Source organism: Protopterus annectens, chromosome 4.part0, assembly GCF_019279795.1.
Source record: "Protopterus annectens isolate FY-2018-M chromosome 4.part0, PAN1.0, whole genome shotgun sequence".
NCBI classification, from domain to species: domain Eukaryota; kingdom Metazoa; phylum Chordata; order Ceratodontiformes; family Protopteridae; genus Protopterus; species Protopterus annectens.
This window is the reverse complement of record NC_056733.1, coordinates 1,539,971,170-1,539,989,506: the sequence shown is the minus strand read 5'-3', so window position 1 is coordinate 1,539,989,506 and position 18,337 is coordinate 1,539,971,170.

The following is an 18,337-nucleotide window of genomic DNA, read 5'->3' as shown; positions in this document are numbered from 1 at the left end:
TATTAGCTTAAAATGTCCTTAATAAAATTACACTTTTATGTGGTTGGGAAGGTGGCCTAATGATTAGGTTATTTGTCTTATAAACACAAGGTGCAGGGTTAGAGCCTCACAAAGGATAATTGGCTAGGCTTAAAAGAGCTCACAAGGACAGTTAGCCTAGTACTAATCTATGAACCTATATAAAATTCAGCTTTTAACTTGAGATAGCTACAAATGGAAACAGTTTCATTAAGCCCAGGGGATATGTTGCATTGAACTTAAGCTGCCACATTAATTATCAATACTCTAAAAAAATGTCAGAAACACCCCCCCCCCCATCATTGTTTCCTATCTGTTCAAGGGCACTGAATTTAAACTGATGACCAGGGTGTTCTTTTATGTGTTTGTATAACGCATTCTTGAGAGTGTTCTTATTAATATCATATAAATGTTGGTAAACTTGCTTATTGAGGCTATTAATAGTCTTTCCTATGTAGAAATTATAGCACTGTTGGCAAATCCATATATACATATATATATATATATATATATATATACATATATATATCAGACATCTACTTTGACAATTAAGCCTTTGCTTCAGGACTACCCTTCCAAAACCCTTAATGTACAGAGAATCATTCTCCAAAATGTATGGGCATTGATTACAATGTCCACATTTCACCATCTTGCCTTTGTTCACATTGGTTACATTAGTTTCAAGCAAGTTTTTTATTGACTTGTCTTTCTTATATACAACTACCAGATAGTCACCTAATTTATTTTTAAAATTGTTGTTCCATGTCAAGTACCCAGCTGTGAGTTAAAATGTGTTTGATTTTACCAAAAAGTGGACTTAAAGTAAGAACCATAGAGTGTTGAAAAGAATTCTTGGTAATGTGTGGTATGTCTACCCTACCACCGCTATTGTTGTTATGTATCCCCCAATATGGGTAAAAAATGGCCTTGCTTTCTCTTTGTGATGACTTCCTGAAGTATGTGTTCTAGAAAGTGTATGGGATACCCTCTTCCTAGTAGCATATTCTCTAAAATTCCTATTTCCTTTAGAAAGAATTCCTCTTCGCTGACCATCCTTGCCAACCTAACTCCCTGCCCCTTCACCAAAGATCTCTTTGGGTGCATTGGGTGAGCACTGGAAAAGTGCAGCAATGTATTGCAGTAGGTTGGCTTCCTGTATAACGTGGAGGTAAACCTGTGATTGACTTTATCCTTCCTGATAGTGATGTCCAAGAAGTGTATACTGCCGTCATTAATGTCCATTGTGAACTGTAGAAACTGTGTACTTTTATTTAAGAATTCAAAGAATTCACGCAATAACTCCTGAGTCCCTCCCCATAAAATAAGGGTGTCATCCAAATAACGTCCATAGAATTTACAGTATTTAAATAGTTTGGATGTGAAAAAATTGGAAGTTTCCCATTCAGCTAGGGCAATATTAGCAAATAGGGGTGCACATGATGCCCCCATGGCCACCCTTAATGTTTGTTTAAAATATTGCTCCTCAAAGAGAATGAAGTTATTGTTAAGTATCATATCCATAACTGTTTGGAACATCAATATTCTGGAATGTATAAAACCAGAATGATTGCAAAGAAAATCATAAAACATACTGATACCCTCCTATTGGAATAACTGTAAATAAGTCACGGACATCAGTTGTGGCAAATATAAGATGTTCGTTGTACATGTCCTGTTGAATTTTCTTAAGACAGTCCCATGAGTCCTGTAATATATGTGGGAATTGTTTTAATAAATTATTCAGGTTTAAGTCTATATACTTAGCCATAGAAAATTTCTTCGATGCCTTGGCATCCACTATGGGCCTTAAGGGGGGATCAGTGGTAGACTTATGGATCTTAGCTTCTTGAAGGAAGTAACAGTTGGGTTAATTATGGAACATTAAACCAGCAGATTTATAACTTTGAGCAAGAAGTACTGAAGCTACGCAAATTGCAGTATGAAAACAGCTACCTAAGAGAATGTCTACGGAGAGAACAAGTACCTAAGGGCCTTCGAACATGAAAGTTCCCTACAGGCTTGGACCATGGATATGAACACCCCTGCACCCCATATTACAGATTTACGAGAGTCATTGTACATCACAGATTAGGGAGACTTTTTTGAAAAATACCACATTTATTAATAACCTCACTGATGATGAACAAAGTCTATTGTCTAACATTATGGGTAACAAAAATATCAGGGGAGGTTTGGTAGCTATGGATCAAAAGGTCTATACCCCAAAAATGCTTTTACATCTATATAGTGATACCTAAGAAGAAACTTCTATCAATCAACTTAATATAGCATATAGACAAATAGACATATTACTTGACAAACAAATAACACTTGCTGAGTTAAACTATATGCAACAAGAAAGCTCACGTATCCCTATGATCTTCGGTATACCAAAGATCCATAAGTCTACCATTGATACCCCCTTAAGTCCCATAGTGGATGCCAAGCCATCAAAGACATTTTCTATGGCTAAGTATATAGACTTAAACCTGAAGGATTTATTAAAACAATTCCTACATATATTGCAGGACTCATGGGACTGTCTTAAGAAAATTCAACAGGATATGTACAACGAACATCTTATATTTGCCACAATTGACGTCTGTGACTTATTTACAGTTATTCCACATGAGGAGGGTATCAGTATGTTTTATGATTTTCTTTGCAAGCATTCTGGTTTTACACATTCCAGAATATTGATGTTCCAAATAGTTATGGATATGATACTTAACAATAACTCCATTCTCTTTGAGGGGCAATATTTTAAACAAAAGATAGGGGTGGCCATGGGAGCATCATGTGCATCCCTATTTGCTAATATTGCCCTAGCTGAATGGGAAACTTCCAATTTTTTCACATCCAAACTATTTAAATACTGTAAATTCTATGGACGTTATTTGGATGACACCCTTATTTTATGGGGAGGGACTCAGGAGTTATTGCGTGAATTCTTTGAATTCTTAATTAAAAGTACACAGTTTCTACAGTTCACAATGGACATTAATGACGGCAGTATACACTTCTTGGACATCACTATCAGGAAGGATAAAGTCAATCACAGGTTTACCTCCACGTTATACAGGAAGCCAACCTACTGCAATACATTGCTGCACTTTTCCAGTGCTCACCCAATGCACCCAAAGAGATCTTTGGTGAAGGGGCAGGGAGTTAGGTTGGCAAGGATGGTCAGCGAAGAGGAATTCTTTCTAAAGGAAATAGGAATTTTAGAGAATATGCTACTAGGAAGAGGGTATCCCATACACTTTCTAGAACACATACTTCAGGAAGTCATCACAAAGAGAAAGCAAGGCCATTTTTTACCCATTTTGGGGGATACATAACAACAATAGTGATGGTAGGGTAAACATACCACATATTACCAAGAATTTGTTTCAATACTCTATGGTTCTTACTTTTAGTCCACTTTTTGGTAAAATCAAAGAAATTTTAAATCACAACTGGATACTTTTTGACATGGAACAACAATTTAAAAATAAATTAGGTGACTATCCGGTAGTAGTATATAAGAAAGACAAGTTAATAAAAAACTTGCTTGAAACTAATGTAACCAATGTGAACAAAGGCAAGATGGTGAAATGTGGACATTGTAATTAATGCCCATACATTTTGGAGACTGAGTCTCTGTACATTAGGAGTTTTGGTAGGGTAGTCCTGAAGCAAAGGCTTAATTGTCAAAGTAGATGTCTGATATATATATAGCGATTCGCCAACAGTGCTATAGTTTCTATATAGAGAAGACTATTAATAGCCTCAATAAGCGAGTTTACCAACATTTATATGATATTAAAAAGAACAGTCTCAAGAATGCATTATACAAACACATAAAAGAACACCCTGGTCATCAGTTTAAATGCAGTGCCCTTGAACAGATAAGAAACAATGATGGGGGGGGTCTTTCTGACATTTTTTTAGATTAACGAGAATTAACGTGGCAGCTTAAGTGCAATGCAACATACCCCCCTGGGCTTAATGAAACTGTTTCCATTTCTAGCTATCTCAAGTTAAAAGCTGAATTTCATATGTCAATAAAAATGTAATTTTGTTAAGGACATTTTAAGCTAACAGATTGTGAAAGAATTAAGAGGTTATTTATTATTTATTTCTGAGAATTTGATTATTAGCTTTGTACAGGTTTTTATATGTTTTATTATCCCAGTTTGCACAACACAGCTCTGTCTGTTCCAAAAGCTGCTTTCAATGTTATGTATAGAAAATGATGTTTTTCCTGCTGCTAGTATTATAGGGAATTTATCATTACTTTCATTTTTTTTAAATAATATGAGCTTACACCTTTTAAAATTAATTAATTGTTTAATTAGTGCAAGTCGTGACAAAAGTGCATATTTAACAAGTGGTTCAGTGTGCTTTTTTGTATTCTGAAGAAGTCAGTACTGACAGCTGATAAAAGCACTAAATAAAGGTTTCTGGTTTCTGTCTGTGAGCTGTATTGCTCTTTCTTATTTTATTTATACATTCTCAAACAAGAAATTTCTGAACTTCATGCTTATCACCTCACAGTTAGACATTGCCCGTTCGATTCTCAGTTAGAGCGTCTTCTGTGTGGCGACATGCGTGAATGGGCGTTCCTTCGCTGAAGGTTGTGCATTAGGCCCGGCAAGCCAGTATGTAAAAATCTACTGCCAATCATTAGCGGACCGGAGTTCTGCTGTGGCGACCCCTAACCGGGAAAAAAGCCGAAAGACACAATCAATGCAAACTCTCTGGATCAGTTACCAAAAAATAAAAAACAAACCAACCCAAAACGAGCAGAGAAACACCACTTTAATGACACGAACAGAAAACAGCAATTCCCATAAACTAAGCGCTTTCAACATTAAAGAAGCCATATTTTAATGGTGAAAGCACTTCATTTATGGGAATTGCTGTTTTCTGTTCATGTCATTAAAGTAGAGTTTCTCTGCCCATTTTGGGTCGGTTTGTTTTTTTTATTTTTTGGTTACTAGTGTTTTGCTTCATTTGGAGCTTGTTTTATTTCTCTGGATCAGTTAGTTCACATCCCAACCAGGTTCAATAAAATCTTAGACCTAGATCTTACTAATATGGGACAGCTTTACTCCCTACAATTGTAACTTCTCCACTGGTCTAATCAAACCATAAATCAGTCACATCTACTTTAAGAATGAAGCTGGAAGCATTTTTAATACCTTGTTAATCAGAGATTATGCCAAGGCTAATTTACTAAAACTAAATGATGACTGGGGTAAATTCAAAAGCCCCTTCCATCTTGACAACCCCAATGCTTATGCAGAATCCTTTGCCATCAAAATGTTATGCACATATTAATAGCTGCATAGATGTGCCTGCCCACCTCAGAGGTAAATACAATACCAAATTTAATAATAAACCCCTATGGTAAAACCCTAATATAATCAGGCTCTAAAAAATATTAATTGCATGCAATACTAAATTTAATTTTCAAGATGTCACAAATGCTCTTGCTAAACTTAGAAAGAAACTCCAGACCCTGATCAAATCAACCAAAGCCAGATAAGTGATAAAAATAGCCACCCAGGCAAAAGATAACCACAAAGCCTTATTTAACTATGTAACTATGTTACAAATTTAATAAATAAAGTCTATATATACCAGCAGACAAATTTAGTTTAGACTTCACCCCCGCCATATTGCCAAATCACAATCCTGCATTTACAACCTCTTCAAATCTCCCAAAAATGAGTTTTCAAGGTGCTATCCAAGGCAGGAACACTATATTACTTCTATGGGGCCAAATAACATACCAAGTTGCTTATAGGTCAATCTGAGATAAATCTTATCAAACCACCTACCAAGATAATTCAATATTAGCCACCAAACAGGTCTCATGCCTGATGAATGGAAGACAGCAACAGTCATCCCCTTGTACAAAGGTGGAGCGTAAACAGACCTTGATAATTCCAAACTCATAAGTCTGACCAGCCTCATCTGTAAGGTTATGGAAAGGATCATTAGGAATTTATATACAAGGACATAGGTAACCTACAAAATCTTGACCTAAGCCAGTCTGCATTCATCATGGGCAGATCCTCCCAACTTTATGTGATAAATTTCTTCAAGAAGATTACTTCAGCAATGGGTGAAGGCAAATCAGTACAGGCTGCATATCTAGACCACACAAAGGCATTCAACACCATCCCACACTCAGTTTCATAGATAATTTCTCCCAGTTTGAACAACTGGGTAACAGTTGGACCAAACAGATTGCTCTTATCTAAAGAAGAATTTAAAATGTCAGACTTAAACTTCTCAGAAAACATCTGGCTACATATCCAGGCAAACCATCACATGACAGCAGCAATAGCAGAAGTTCTAGAAACTGAATCAATACAGTCATGCACACTATTCAGGGAATGATTAAAAATTGATAGAGGGTAGACAGAAACTTGGCTCAAAAATAGAGCCCAGGAAATTAGGATGGGCAGCTCTATCTCTTCCAAAAGACTTAACACAACTGGTGTACCACAGGGTTCCAGCCTTAGGCCACTCCTCTTTGACATTTGCTTCTCAGAGGTCAACATAAATGTTAAGGGTTTATAGCTGAACAAATTTGCTGGCAACTGTAAACTTGGTGCTATCATAAACTCCCCAGAAGACACCAAAATCCTCCAAGAGGGACCTTCCCAAACAAATAGCTGGTGTCAAAACCATGAACTCAAAATAAATGCCAATAACTGTATAATCATATCCTTTTGGGTCCTGTTCAGAAGATCAAGTCAATAGAAAGTTGAACATTACATGTTCAAGACCATATGATCAACTTTCTGAAATGCTGAAGCTTTGAATGGAAATCAGGGAAGTTACCCTTTTCCCTACTGTAGTGTGATCTTGGGGTTGGTGTATATAATGTGTAGTGACTTTGGGGGGGGGGGTTCAGGGGGGCTTAGCCTCCTGCAAAAACATAGATTTTTGCTGTTTTCCATTCTTTGACTTTTCAAAAAGTCAGTCATATGGTCTTGACCATATGACATTTGACTTTCTTTTGAATAGATCTTCTAAAGTCGATCCATCCTTTGGCATACATTACTTCCTTAATAGTTATCATATTGGCAACATACCCCTGGAAGGTTGATCTCATTGTTAGGCATCTGTATCAGAAAACCTATGTCAAAAGCAAACTACCCTTTAATTACCATGTATCCATCATTGTAAGGAAGTCCTTTTTTCATTACACAGCTTATATCTACAGGTATGGTATCTAGGAATGTAATCATTCCATTCTACTCTGCTCTAATCAGGCCAGTCAATGAATATAATGCCCCATTCAATATTTACTTGCCCAGACATTTGCCACAACTGGAGTGACCACATTGTTTTTTCCATTAAAAAAAAATCAAGGGCCTAAATCACAAAACTATGCAGGCAATCTCAAGGCCTTTTCCCTCTTCTTGTTATTATATAAACTACAAAGAGACAGCCCCTGCCTCACTTATAGAGTCTCAAAAGAACCAGTGCTGTCAGACCTGTTACACATTCACAAGTTCACTTGGCAATGTGAACATCCAGTCAAGGGATCATGATCTCTTTTGCAGCATAAATAGAGAGTGTTGGAGGAAGAGCTATTTTTAACAGACAATACCTCTTCTATGGAGCCATCTTCTACTTGGCATAAAGTTCAGTACTTCTTTTTACTCTATGCAAATGCAATTTGAATGAATGATGGGAAACTGCAAATTCTCTTGCAAGCATTCATTATTTTAAAAAAAAGGAAAACCAGGTATGTGTCTGTGTCTTTATCTTTGAGAACATACCTGATTTTTTTTTCTGTTTTGCATTATCCCTCTGTAGCATATTCTAATAGAAAAATTGGGCAGCTGAATGGTACTTTAGTGGTTGTACTTTTTTCTTTTGGTATATGCTTGATTTACAACAGGCATGCTGATCGGGATGTCCAGTCAGCAGGGACGTTCTTGAATAGCAATGACCTGTCATTGTATAATAGTTATTAGTATGACTAAATTAATAATTATGTAAAATATTACTAGATAAGTACAATTAATCATGAATTATGTTTAACTAATCACAAGCTATTTAATGGACTGAACACTAGTGTAAACATTACAGCATCATAATAACAATAAACTTAAAGCTGAATTAAGGTTTTATATACTAGACTCACAGTTAGAATTTCTTGTAATTGTTTAACAAGTCCCCAGAAGCAGAATATAAGTACAATCCAAGCAATTCTATATGGAAATTTTATAGGAAACATTTGACTTTTTTACCGAGATAACACTGAGTAACAATAAAATGGCTTATATGAGACATATGAAATGACGTATGAGCTTGAAAAAGTTATTAGCAGAGAGAGAGAGAAGATCCTAATAGAATAGATGAGACTTTACTTATCTATGTATTACACAAATAATAGGTAGATATTATACAAATAATTCAATATCTGATTCTCATCAAAAAAGACCATTATAGGTTCATGGGTAATTAACTAGGGTAGCTGCCCTTGTGGGCCATTTACTAGCCAATTTCCCTTTTTGTGCTTAAGAAAAATAACCAATCCCATTTGGTTAGACGTCAGCCTTACTCATCCCATAGTTGATAGTTATATATTATCCCTAATCAGAATAACTGGGATCATACCATAGATAATTTGAGGGAACCCATGTGTGGGATAATTTTATATATATATATATATATATATATATATATATATATATATATATATATATATATACATATATAAAGAGGTTCCTCCTACAGTGAAATTAAGCTATGACATAGTGTATACATCTCCTGGTCCAACATAAAAGGGATTAATGTGAGAAAGAAGAAAAATGATTCAACCATTTATAGTTTAAGCTGAGACTATAAGCAATGAAAAGCATAAACAAAAGTAAAATGGACTAATCAGAGCTCTATTAAAATTAGCAGCCATATGTTGAACACAAAATTCTAACCGCAACTCTGTTGCATAAATTTGTATTTCAGTATCTGTGTCATTCTAGATTTTTCTGGTAGTTATCAATAGGCAAACAGAAGTGACATGTATTTACCCTGTCAGCATTTAACATCTGGATTAGTGTAAAATCAATCTGGTATAACTGTTTGACTAATATGCACTTATTTATTTAACCTATATATTTTGCATATAACACTCTGCCATGTATTAAAATGCTCTGTATTAATTTCACATCAAAATCCTTCATTGTATTGCTAACATTGCCAAAAAAGTATATGCATCATACACAAGAACTGTATCCCTGTTTTAAACCAAGGTATTAATTGAAGAGTAAACTTAACTAAGAGCCTGTAAAGTGCACCAAACTAATGACATTATAATAACTCATTCAACTAGAAAGAGGAGTGACATACATCACATTAATGGTCTCATTTATACAGCATTTTACATATTAAGCTTTTAGCATTTCAAGCATCTTTAAACATGTTCAGGTAATATAAATAACTTTTAGGGAAAACTTGAAGCTTTTACTATTTTTGCAATATAATATACATGATAAAAACAGGAAGTCCTGAATAAATTCATGTTATGCTCAGATACATTGATTTTATGACCTCTTTAATGTTTGCCATGTCCTGTGGCATCAACATACAGTTCCCAGTGACTCCAGAAACTACAGAGTGTAGTTTTAGAGATGTAAGCATAAAAACTAAGATAAAATATATTTTAAACAGTTAATTTTACTGCGCATGCTATTAAAATGTTGTAGAGATGTTTCTTGTGCATTTTGCTTTAAAAATAACAGTCATGAAAAGCAAAATAATTGTGATTTAATATACAGTATGATAGTGTATCAGAATGTCAAAATACATAAAAAAGAAGTTTTAAACAAATTAATAGAAACATATCGCTTAAAGAAATTTAAAACACCTTATCTCTTTTCTCTGTTCCAATAATAAGTTGAAATAAAGCAACTTTATGGAACACACATAAAAAGTGTTTTTTAAGGAGAAAACATCTACACTTACAAATAAGAATTACTATTACATTAATACTTATGTACCATTAAGAAAATTAAGCAAACTGATTCTTAAAGAACCTACTGCTTTGTAAGGGAACCTAAACATTTACAATTAATAGTGTGTCGTACATTCAGCTAATTAGTGACTGTACCAATACATGTATCCTGCATAGTATGACACTTTGCAGATAGAGTGGAGTGGATCGGTGTCTGTACAAACAGACAAACACAGCATAACAAAGCAAACCTACTCGGACACACAAACACATAGACACACAAAAAGGGGATCTCTGATATATGATATATAAAATGTTAGATAATCAAAATAAAGAATTGATTAAAAACATAATTTCATAGAGAGAGAAACATAAATGAAATGCATATGTTACTTTAATAAGTCAGAGAACTTGGTAAGATTCATTTGAGAATGCAGTTTCATATATTTTGCATTTAAATCGGCACATGTCCAAAGCATCCATTAAGGTAAACTATATATTTGTTCTTTAGATTTTTGGACTTTTCAACACATTTCCACTCATTTTCTTGACCTGTCTTTTTAATGAGGCTGTATTCCATTCCATATCTTCAATGTCATCTAGTTTTTATTTTTTGATGAAGGTAACAGCATCTTCCAATGTGTTGAAAGTTTCTGTCCTTCAGTGAGAAATATTCTAATTCTTGCAGAAACAGCAAGTGGGTTTTGAAACTACATTTTTCAGTCTGTCACTAATGGCAAACAAGAATTTCTTTTAGCAATTACTTTAGGAGAATATTTATTATCAAACCTTATAATGTATTCACCTATTTTTATACAAATATTAGTTCATGCAGATTTCAAGTCCTTATCTTTGCCGGAGAAAAAAATCATTATTCAGATCTAGGAGAATACTTATCATAAGATGAATGAGACAGAGATATGTGAGCCCTTTCAATGCCAAAGGAAACAACTTCTGATAAATTAAGTGCTTTGGGCAGCCAGGATGTAAAAAAATATATCGTAGGGAAAAAAACTTCATATTTCCACCTTCATGGTTTTCTGGTATACCATATATCCTTACATTGTTCCTTTGTGACCTGTTCTCCAGATCATCATTTTTTTTTACATTAATGAGTCATTTTGTTTAGGAAAACACATTATGTCATTTTTTTACCCGATATTCTTCTTCATAGTTATTTGGAGCGCTTATATTCCAGGAATCTGAATTTCAGCATTAAAGTCACTCTGTCGGTTTCTGGTACTCATCAAGTACTTGTTTAAAAATAATCTTGCCTAGAGTCAAAAAGTCAGACCTTGTTTAATGTAGTCTGGAGGAGAGATGCATGAAGGGTCAGTATATAAAGTATTTTAGTTTAGGAATTGTTGCATTCATTTATCTATAGTTATCACAATATGATTGGGATCCAGCCATAACATAATATTTTTTAGGACAATATACATGATTAATTGCAGTGCCATATGACTCATTAATTAGTAATGGTTCTGCATGTTTTAAATTGGGTCTACTATATGGGCTTGAGACACACATCCTCACTGCCACTCACTCACTTTGGCAAGTGCTCTAACTCTAAAAAACAAAAATATCCAGGCTGTAATCCAAATAAAGGGTTAATAATCTGTAGTACAAGTTTATTTAGCGCTTTCGGCTATGCACAGCGTAGCCTTCATCAGAATACATTGCAAAACATATATTGCTTCATTAAATAAAATTTATTGACCAATCATAAAGATAAAACAATTAATTAGTAAACCAACTCCCATTACACTGCCCATTAACTCTTAAAAACATATTGTAGATATGTATTCCACACAAAAACTATCATCAGTTCATCTCTTAAAACATGTTCTGTTTAAAAGACATTCAAAATTCATCACTGATTGTAAGAAAATATTTATTTCTTACTTATTCTTTCCTGCAAAACTGGGACAATGGAAACATTGCTGCTGTTCTGAATCCATTGTGTTTCTTTTTTCTTTAATGTGTTTTTCCAGTCTCCCCCTCTTGGATTTGATTTCACCTGTTCCACAATTCCAAATGAAAATTTTGTAAAAGATGCACCTAATAGAGAATGCTTGTATAATGCACTTGTTTTTTTGTTTTTAATGTCATTAATATGCTCATACATCCTACTTTTAAGTGCATGCTCTGTTTTTCCTAAATAGAATGCTGTGCAGGAATTGCACAGAGCTATATACACAACACCTTTAGTCAAGCAATTTCCATTTACAAATACTATCTTACTTTTCAAGCTGTTGTGTAAAACTACATATTGCTCTTTATGTATATAACAACATTGTTTGCACATTCCACATGGTCTAGTACCCCTACTGTTCACCTTTCTGAATTCTATCTTACATTCAAGGAGACTCTCAATATTATGCCCTGTCTTATTGACAAATCTAGGACCCTCTCCCAGCTTCTTGTATATTTCTTGGTTAGTTTTAAAAATTGTCCAGTTCTTGTTAATTATCTTGCTTAAGTCTTTAGTTGTGGAATTGTATTCTAGTACACAAGCCCTTTTATATTTGTCATTTTCCTTGCTCTTTTCCATGTTGTTGTTTTGTAGTCCTACCCCTATTAAAGGGAGATAATCAATACCTCACTTGTATTGTACTTCTGAAATAATTTCCTCAACCAACTGTTTAGGGTACCCTCTCTCTTCAAACATACACTGTCGTTTACTTAACTCTCCTTGTAAATCATCATAATGGGACATCATTCTTGCAGCCCTCACTGCCTGTCCCTTCACTATACTTCTTTTTTGAGCAGTAGGGTGATTGCTCCCATAATGTAAATATGTGTTGCAAAATGTAGGTTTCCTATATATATACATGATCGGAATCCACCCATATCATTAATAATTTGTATATCCAAATAATTAATACTGGTAAAATCATAAAAAAACTATGCAGCCCTTTAATAACTTGTTTAGACTCTCAGGGGAAAGACCGGGCACCAGTGGTCAATTTATGGACAGTAATGAGAATACTCATTTTATAGATAATCATTGTGACAACATGAATGGGCTTACTAGCAGTGGACAAAACGTTCCTTCAGGGAGAAAGTTACACAATGATTCTAGGAAGGAACATTATACTTCACTTATTAATAGAAGATATGTATTCTCAGGTACTGGACAAGCTGTTGTGGAACAGCACAAGGTGTTGGAATTAAACAGTGATAAAACTCAAAGTTTTTCTTCCCTGAAAGACATAATTTATTTTTTTGAAAAAAGATTGTTTAAACTAAAATCTTGTGAAGTTGACATAGCATATTTGAATGAATGCTTAAGGTTACAAATTGTTCCACAGGGTCTACATATGTACAAGTTTCCATTTGGGATTAAATATAATGATTCTATTTTGAATTAATTTTACAATATTTTTGATGAAGCAGGTATAAATATTGTAAAGAAAATTGTATTTTTTTATGAGCAACAGAGAGATAACATTTTTAAAAAAGTTGAAATACTTGACCATAATATTTCAAAGGATTTGTTATTCCCACAATATATAAAGTTATATTTTAAGGTGTTTGATAGGGTGAACAGAAGAATTAATAACCTATTTTCCAAGAAAAAAGAAAATGAGATAGAGATAGTCAACAATACAAAGACAAGAGAGTCTACCCAACAGACAATATTATACATTCAGTAAATTCTCACTATGGTAGTAACAAACAAGTGTTAAACAGAGAAGCACAGGGATATGAGGAAGAATATATGCAGGGTGGAGACTATGGAGACACTTATGACCAGGATTTTCCAGTATTTCCCCACTCACGAAGAACAGCACATGGACAGATTAAGGTGGGGGGACATTACCAGTATTAACTTACATTCAGGAAGAAAAACAAACAGTGGGAAATGACTTATAGTTTCATAGTTTCATAGTTTCATAGTTTAGTACTAGGCTATCTGCCCTGGGGCATTTGTAAGCCTAGCCATAGTGATGTGGCTTTTGCCACCCCATGAAATGGTACAAAAATGTACAGAATAAATTTAGAATACTGTGCCTCTGTCTAGTAGTGACACAATGAAGGTCCCCTTATATAATAGAATTAGTTTACTGTGCCCCTGTCTAGCAGTGACACAGATGTGACCCCTGGGGTAAACTTACGATCTCCCATCCACTCATCAAGATTTCTCTTGAAGAGAGTCAGTGAGGGGCTCTGCCTAACATGAACTAGGATCTTGTTCCAAAGCATGGGAAGCCTCTGGGTTATGAATCTATCCCTCCAGCATGTCCTATTCATACTTGTGCCAAGGTTTAAGTCTTTAGCTCTCGTGGTCCTGATGGATTTGGATTTTTTGAGATGGAGCATGTCCATCAGATCCTGATTGGACATGGCCTTGTATGTCAGGCAGAGATTACCTCTGAGCAGGTGGTATGCTACTGAATAGAGCTGAAGTTTCTTTAGTCAGGCAGAATAAGACATATGTTGGAGACCCTTGATCCTCTTGGTGAGGTACTTTTGTGGTCTCTCCAGCTGTTGCAAATGCTGGGTGAGTTGCATACCAAATGGGGCATTGTACTCAATCATGGGTCTGATGAGGGAGGAGTATAGGGGTACAATGACATCCTTGGATCTAGATGTGAATCCCTTCATGATGAGGTGTGCAAGGTAGAATGTTTTTCTAACCACTTTGGCAACATGGGTGTCAAATGAGAGGTCGCTGTCGACTTGGGTCCCTAGGTCTCTGATTACTTTTTCCGTACTCAGTGGGTTGCTGACTATGTGATAATTTGTGGGTACTTTGTTTTTCCCAAAGGGGATGACTATACATTTTTTGGCATTTAGTTTAAGGCCGTGACTCCGGCACCAGTTGTCCGTTTCTGTGAGGCCTTTTTGTAGGATGTATGTGTCTGCTTGTGTATCGACTAAGGCGCCTAGTTTGCAGTCATCTGCGAACTTTGTCAGCCACAGCCCTCCCATGTTTGCTTTAACATCTGAGAAATAAATGCCGAACAAGAGGGGTCCCAGGACAGATCCCTGTGGGACACCACTTGTGACTGGCTTTGAGTCTGACATTGCTCCAGCGATTTTAACTTTATGGGTTCTGTCCTTTAGCCAGTTTGCAACCCATCTAGTGACATAAGGGTTTACGTTTAAGCTGTTGAGCTTATCTATGATGTCTGAGTGGGGTATTGTGTTGAAGGCTTTAGCCAAGTCCAGGTAGGCTGTATGGACTGCTTTGCCCTCATCAATGGCTCTAGTGACTGTTTCGAAAAAGTCAACCAGGTTCAAAAGGCAGGATCTGCCCTTTACAAAGCTGAACTGGGTGGGGTCAAGTGTCTGTAGGTCCTCTATGTCTCTGTTTATGTGTTCCATAATGATTCTTTCCATAGCTTTGCAGACCAGGCTAGTTAAGCTTATGGGGCGGTAGTTCCCAGGGTCTGTAGAGGTACCCCCTTTGTGGAGTGGGACCACTGTTGCTGTACGCCAGTGTTCAGGTACACATCCTGTAGTAAGGCTAAGGTTAAATAGCATTTTTATGTGCGAGTTTACCTCCTCTTGGAGTTCACATAGCACGCAACCCGGGATACCATCAGGTCCCATTGATGCTGTGTTTTTAGCTTTGTTGAGGGTGGTTCTCACTTGGACATCTGAGATGACAGGGAGATTACATTCAGCTGGGATAAGTATTTCTTCTTTTGGGGGTGAGGGAGGGGAGAAATTTGCACTGAAACTGTCAGCCAGAATGTTGGCAATATCTGTGGGTTCAGTGTATTTTTTGTTGTTGTGAACTAACTCTGAGCATATCTGAGGGTTTCTATGAGGTTTCTAACATAGCTGAAGAACGCTTTGTGGTTATCTTTAGTGTCCTTAGCGATTTTTCTCTCAAAGTTGGCCTTGGATGTTTTTATGAGAGAACATAGTTTTCTGCTAATGATCAGAGATGTCTTCCCTTTATGGGATTTTGCTCTGATGTGCAGTAGCTTCCTTCTTTTGTTATACAATTTGTTAATGGCTGAGGTCCACCAGACAGGACGCTTGCCTTTGGTGGAGAGGGACTACAGATGGACAGCCCATAGTGAATACTAAGGATGGGTTTACCATCTACAATTATACTGAACAAATTGTCACTGAAATGCATTTCAAACTGTTTTCTAAAGGTATTAAATTTGTGCCCCAAACTTGAGCCAACATGGTAGACAACATCACAAAATTTAAATTGTACACTAGAAAACTGAACTTTAACATCTTGTTTTCAGATAGTATTCCCACTGTAAAAAACAACAGGGACATCCCTTATAGAGGGAGTGTGTTTAAACCTCCCCTTCATCCATTAATTGACACCTTTGAGAAAATAGTATTGAAAAAGATGTATGAGGTTCAATAGAGAAATAAATTGAAGAAAGTAAAGTGGAATTTAAGTAAGGAAGAATTTAAGTTGTTAATGGAGTTAAGGAAATATGACACCATTAGGGTTATGACCCCTGACAAGAGAGGGGGTGTTGTGTTGTTTAAGTCCACAGAATATTCAGATGTTATGCAAAATGTATTTTTTGATGAAGAAACTTATGCTTTAGTTTCCCCTAATCAAATTAATATTTCTTATGCACATATTAATTCATATCTAGAGGAATACTTAATAAATAATAGAATAGAACAAGAACTTTATGATTTTATATATGTAAGGGACCCTATAATCCCTATTTTTTTCGGAATCCCCAAAATACATAAAAATATAGACAAACCACCGTTTAGACCTATTGTGGCAGCAAACAATTCTAAAACGTATCCATTAGCAGTACTGGTAGACTTCTGGGTCAAACATGTCATCAATGACAGTGAACACTTGGTTTATTATTCATGGGAATTTCTGGGTAATATAAAAAAGGAGTTATGGCAAGAGAATTTGATTTTCCTCACAATTGACGTGAAAAATGTATTTACTGTTATACCTAAGATGCAAGGCTTGGAATTTTTTGAAGAAGCTCTATTCAACTTTTCTAAGTTAGAGCACAGTAAGATTATTTTTATTTGTGAAATTATGAGTTTGATTCTAGATAACAACTTCATTTTCTTCGAGGGGGAATATTATCAGCAGATTAGAGGTGTTGCAATGGGGGCAGCTTGTGCCCCTGTCTATGCCAACATAGTACTCCTTGGATGGGAATCTTGCCACATCTTCAACAGCCCCTATTGGGACAAAATACAATTATATTCCAAGTTTTTGAATGATATATTTGTCCCATGGAAGGGTACTGAAGAAGAGATTTCTGTCTTCATGAAATACATAGGTGAAACCACTAACTTCTTAGAGTTTACCTTTAACCATGATTTTACCAGTATTAATTATTTGGATGTACAAATTATTAATGATATGGGTGGATTCCGATCACGTATGGATAGGAAACCTACATTTTGAAACACATATTTACATTATGGGAGCAATCACCCTACTGCTCAAAAAATAAGTATAGTGAAGGGACAGGCAGTGAGGGTTGCAAGAATGACATCCCATTATGATGATTTACAAGGAGAGTTAAGTAAACGACAATACAAGTGGGGTATTGATTATCTCCCTTTAATAGGGGTAGGACTACAAAACAACAACATGGAAAAGAGCAAGGAAAATGACAAATATAAAAGGGCTTGTGTACTAGAATACAATTCCACAACTAAAGACTTAAGCAAGATAATTAACAAGAACTGGACAATTTTTAAAACTAACCAAGAAATATACAAGAAGCTGGGAGAGGGTCCTAGATTTGTTAATAAGACAGGGCATAATATTGAGAGCCTCCTTGAATGTAAGATAGAATTCAGAAAGGTGAACAGTAGGGGTACTAGACCATGTGGAATGTGCAAACAATGTTGCTATATACATAAAGAGCAATCTGTAGTTTTACACAACAGCTTGAAAAGTAAGATAGTATTTGTAAATGGAAATTGCTTGACTAAAGGTGTTGTGTATATAGCTCTGTGCAATTCCTGCACAGCATTCTATTTAGGAAAAACAGAGCATGCACTTAAAAGTAGGATGTATGAGCATATTAATGACATTAAAAACAAAAAAAACAACAAGTGCATTATACTAGCATTCTCTATTATGTGCATCTTTTACAAAATTTTCATTTGGAATTGTGGAACAGGTGAAATCAAATCCAAGAGGGGGAGACTGGAAAAACACATTAAAGAAAAAAGAAACACAATGGCAATTCAGAACAGCAGCAATGTTTCCCTCAGTTCTAAATGAAAGTATTTCCATTGTCCCAGTTTTGCAGGAAAGAATAAGTAAGAAATAAATATTATTCTTACAATCAGTGATGAATTTTGAATGTCTTTTAAACAGAACGTGTTTTAAGAGATGAACTGATGATAGTTTTTGTGTGGAATACA